Below are 5,624 nucleotides of genomic sequence, written 5' to 3' on the forward strand. Positions count from 1 at the left end.
TGAGCTGCACCCCGACTTCGGACAAGGGTTTAAGTTGGGGCTGTGCTCACACTGGAAGCGTTTTGGAGCACAGCGTGGATCCCCGCTGAAGTGGATCTTTGAAGAACCGTGCCAGGCTGTACGAAGTGTTGGCCTGCAAAGATACAATTTAGCCTGCTACAAAAAAAAAAAAAAAAAAAGTACTAAAATCAAGCTACTGCTTCGAGATGAAGGCTCTCCTCTGAAAGAAACTCAACAGTGCTTCTGTATATTCAGTTATTTTAAGAATCCATAATTTGCATGAAAATTGGCAGCTCATACAGATGAGCACAAAAATAGCACAGCTTAAATTTAAAAATACTGAGAACCCCCCAGAGTGTACATGCTGTAATTCTGTACTATCCATTTTCAAAAAGGTACACTAATAATGATCTGGAAAAAAGCATTTAAATCATTGTACTCCTCAGAGCCTCTAAAACACATTTAAACGTTTCTCAGTGTCTTGATATGATTTTTAAAGGAAAAAACTCAACAATCCATGTTCAGCTCATTCTATGACATGGCCAACACAGCCTCTTCCAGAAGAAAATTCATGCCACTGTGTTCTTCAGGAATGGGCTCTTTTTGGTTCTTGAAAGGGGACAAGTGGAGGGATTGCAGATGTAGCCACTCACAAAGCTCTTATGGGCTGGTAAATGTTGTGCCCTTCCACTGCAAGTCATATACAACTTTATTCTTCAACATTTTTATCTGGAAAACATAAAAGTAGAGTGCAAACCTTGTATGTGCTGGTACCACTCTGTTAAATACAAAAGGATTTCAGCAGCTCTGTTGGGTTTGCAGCAAGCCTCAGGTGGCAGGTCCAGGTGGGACAGAGGGTCCCAGGGGCACAGCTCCCAGAGCCCAAGTGGGACAGAGGGTCCCAGAGGCACAGCTCCCAGAGCCAAGGTGGGACAGAGGGTCCCAGGGGCACAGCTCCCAGAGCCAAGTGCTGCCCTCTCCTTCCCAGCCACTGCAGCCTGGGAAACCTGCCCTGCCTCAGTCAGGGCCCATCCCCTAATGAGCAGGTGGCAAAGCATCAGGAAGATGAATCCTTTGCCCTTGGCAAAAGCAAAGGGAGTGGCTTTGTCCCTGCAGCTGGTGGAGCCAAGGACAGTCAATAAAACATTTCCCATCACCTGTCTGAGGTCCTCAGGCAGCTCTGAGCCCTGGAGTGCCCCAGGAACAGGGTTTTTTTCCAGAAGCTTTGTGAAGGCCCTTTTCTTTTGTCAGTTTTGCCTGATTTCTCTACCTTTTGTTGCAAGCGAGTGTGAAGTAACTCCCACCCGTGTGAAGTGACGGTGGGAGTTTGAAGAAGGACTTTGTATATTTAACTTTAGTTAGAAAACATTGTTGGGTTGTGGTGGGTTTTTTTTGTTTGGTTTGTTTTGGGTATTGTTTGGTTTGGTTTCTTTGTTTTACATGAGCACCTCAGACCCTACTCCAGTAGTTTCCTTTGATTCTCCCCTGTAATTTCTTCGGGGTGCCCTGGCTTCCCCCGGCAGGAAGGCACCTCACAACAATGACTCCTCTACGCTCACAGCTGAACTATTTGCAACACCAACTGCTGGGGAGGCTGTCACCAGCGTGTCATTTCCAGTGCTCATGGCCTGAGCTCAATGAGGCCCCTGCAGAGACAGAGCCAATCATCTGCCAGAACTCAAGGCCCTGGAGTAATTTCAGAAAAGTACAAATGATATTTCAAGCCAGTACCCAAAACAACCCAAAACAAAGCAGCTGCCAACACTGAAGCGCCCGGATCAGGGGAGGATGCAACCAAGAACTGCAGGTGAGGAGTTAACCAAAGGTCTGGCAGAGCAAACCTAAATGGATCCAGTGCCTCCCCCAGGCTCTCTGATCCTCTCTTCCCTCCCCACCTCTGCATCCCTGATGCACTAAGCTGACCCTACTAGAAAATGTTCCATTTTCTAGATGTAGCTGTCATTTGGTTTCCAGTTGCAGTTCAGAATGTCTTTGACATGTCACCTGCAAACAATCTTTCAGGGAGTTTTAATTATCTGGAAAATCTAAATATCTTAAGAGTGAATTGAAATTCATTGGGGCTGAACACAAAGATGACACACACTGGCATTTTTAAAGACCCCAGGGTTAACACTATTTAATTAACATCATTAAGCAGTCATCAGTCAGTCAGTCCTATGCTCACAGAGCAAATATTACAAATGTGAAGAGAATGGAGACTATAAATTCCACCTTTAAACAAAAGCTCAAAGCAAGGATCTGCTTTTAAATAATTTTAGCAGCAAAGAAATTTTACTATAATTTAGGAGCTAATGAGCTGAAATCCTGAGAACTGGGACAGTCACCTTTCCTTGTCAGACAGCTAAATCTGCAGTCTTTATCTGCTGCCCCTTGGTAAATGGCAAGGATTCCCTCTCCTCCCCCATCCTCTCCCACTGGCAGTTGCTGACTGTGCAGCCTGGGAATACAGACAATAATCCACTTTCCAGACTTCTGGGGGGAACATAAGAAAAGTATTGTCATTTTGAAATCAGCAAAACAGAGGATTAACCATAAAACAGGGGATTAAACATCTTAATTTAATTCTTTACCATGTTAACATCACACCATTTTTAATGAGTTTACCAAGATAACAGCTCAGCAAACTAATATTCAAACGACCTGAAGGACAGTTTTCCCAAGAGCCAACTCTGCAATACAATTTACTTGGATGACAGGAACTGGACCTCAACGATCCTTGTGGGTTCCTTGCAACTCAGGGTATTCTACAATTCTGTGAATTTCTGGGAATTCACCAACACAGAAACTCTTGATGTGCTTCTTTATCAACACAGGTGCATCTTGACATGTTTTAGGTGTCCCAGGAAACTGTGCCTCCTTGTAATTGATATTGAACAAATAACAGAAGCTTCTATGAGAATCTCAAAGCAATATTGCAGCAGCCCAGACATTATTGTGTTGTGGGCAGAGGAATTTTAAATCAGATGTTTCCTGCTTTATAGGAGTGGCCAAGGGGAAGCAGATTTAGCAGAGGTGTGAGTGTGTAACACAGTGACCACTCCTGAGTGTGAAAAGGCTCCAGGCTAAAGTCCTGGCTGTGGAACCGTGGAACCCTGGCGTGGTTTGGCTTGGGAGGCACCTCAAGGACCGTCCAGTTCCACCCCCTGCCTTCTGGGTGAGGCAGTCCCGGCGATCTGGTGATGATTCACACAGGAATTCGGGTTGGGCTCAGAGGCCAACCCCCTGCTCAGGGCCAGCTGTGACACCCGGGCAGGTGATCGGGGCTCAGGGTCAGCTGTGACACCCGGGCAGGTGATCGGGGCTCAGGGTCAGCTGTGACACCCGGGCAGGTGATCGGGGCTCAGGGTCAGCTGTGACACCCGGGCAGGTGATCGGGGCTTTCTGCAGCCACAGCTGGAGCTGATGGCCACCCCCTGCGGGAGTTTGATCTGCTGTAAACACACGGTGATTAATATCAGTCAAGGCAAACCAACTTACAGGAGGAGAATAAAAAAATTAAAGCTTCAAATGAAGACACTTTTTTCCCCAGGCAGTTTGCATTTTCTGGTTTTGTACCAGTGAAAAACTTTTGTTTTTCGAACAAAAAGTTGTTGCCCCCTTGGAGAAGACCAGCTCTGTTTAACGTCCAAAATACATAAATAAATAAGTAAGGAGTCCTTGCTTGAGTGTGCTGAGATGACCAAGGAGCCCACAGCAGTGGAGAACTTCACAAATGAAACCCCTGTGCTGATAAGCCAAAATACCAGAAGATAGTGCTTAAGCATAATTTGTGATTAAATAAAGAGCAAAAACATAGAAAAGCAGGAGTTTGGGCCAAAATGTGACCAATTACTGACACTGCACATCACACAAGTCCTCTGTTCTTGTGAGAATACTGAATTCCTGATTTTCCTGTCCTGCCCAGCACTGTGGACACAGATGAAGCAACACTACCCCAGGCTCAGACCAAGTGCTGGTTTTCCAGTTCACTTTGTCCAAATTTATCAGGAGCTTTGTTTGTACTGTGCTACACAAAACACAGAGTCCTGTGTGTCCTGGGCTGCTGCCTCCAGACCCCAAAGCTCATAGAGCCATCAGCATAAAACCACAGAATGGTTTGGGTTGGAAGAGACCTCGAAGACCATTCAGTTCCAAGCCCTTGCCATGTGCAGGGACACCTTCCACTAGCCCAGGTCACTCAGAGCTTCATCCCCAAACACTTCCAGGGATGAGGCATCCACAGCTTCCCTGGGCAGCCTGTGCCAGTGCCTCCCCACCCCCAGAGTAAAGAATTTTTTCCTAATATCCCATCTAAACCTTCATTCTTTCTCTCTGTAGCCATTCCCCCTTGTCCTGTCACTACATGCCCTTGTCAAGTCTTCTGTAAATTCCCTTCAGGTACAGGAATGCCACAGTTAGGTCAATCAAAGCTTTCTCTTTTCCAGGCTGAACACTCCCAATTTCTCAGCCTTTTCCCACAGAAAAAGTGCTTCATCCCTCTCATCAGCTTCATGATCTCCTCTGAATTTGCCTGAGTACAATTCGATCTGAGCCATCTCTTTGAGCACATTTTTATAAGCTGCTGCCAGTCCAATGCACTTCAGCCTTGTGAAAAATGCCAATCACTTGTTTTTAGAATTTTCAAAGTTTAATAGTAATAAAATGGTTATAAAAATAGTAATAAAATTAGAGTAATACAAATTTGGACGATTAGGATTTACGACAATACAAGACAATAAGAACAAAGAGTTACGGATGGTCCGGGTACGTTTTTTTGGGCAAAATAAGCTCGAAAAAGGACACACGGTAACAGAGGATTAACCCTTAAAAGCAACAGCCTGTTGCATATTCATACACCTCATACATGATGCATAAATTCCATTCAAACAAAGGATTCTGTCTCATTAGTGTCAGCTTCTTCCTCTGAATCCTAACCACGTCTTCAGGGCTGAGCAAGGCAGGATGAAGTTAATTTTTTCTGATAAGAAAGCAATAAATTCTTTTTCTCTGAAAGATTTAGGTGTCCTGTGGCTGCTCTGTGGTGCAAGTACCTCACTCCTTTCTTTAAAAAAATATCCCACATGCATAGTTTCTATTTTAACATTATGTTATAACCTAAACCAATATTTAACGCACTACTTAAATAAATTAGTACAGCATAACTTTCTAACATAACACATATAATATTCATTTTAATATTTGTGAAAAGCCAATCATAAAATCCGCATTTTTCACAGCCAAGATCCGGAGGGACCGTCCGGGGCCCGGCGCCCCTCAGGCCTCGGCGTTGCCATGGCAACAGCGCCCCTCAGGCCCCCAGCGCTGAGCTGCCCTTCTCCCTGCCTGACCGCAACAGCATCCCCGTTCCCAGGCTGACTCCTACACGCCACCTGACCGGGAAGCGCTTCCTGATCCTCCCGGGACACCGGAAAACACGGCCCGCCCCCCTCCCCACCGCCGGCGGCGCGCCCGAGCTGCCCGCCGCGCCGCCTGACCGAAAATCACCGCTCCGCCCTGCATTGCGCCAAGGCCCCTCGCTGAGGCGTCCCCGGCGCTGCCTGCGCGGAGCGCCGTGAGGTCCCCGCGTGTCCGCGGCGCTGCCTGCGCGGAAGTGCGGCGGCCCG

Source organism: Molothrus ater, chromosome 4 (genome assembly GCF_012460135.2).
Source record: "Molothrus ater isolate BHLD 08-10-18 breed brown headed cowbird chromosome 4, BPBGC_Mater_1.1, whole genome shotgun sequence".
Taxonomy (NCBI): domain Eukaryota; kingdom Metazoa; phylum Chordata; class Aves; order Passeriformes; family Icteridae; genus Molothrus; species Molothrus ater.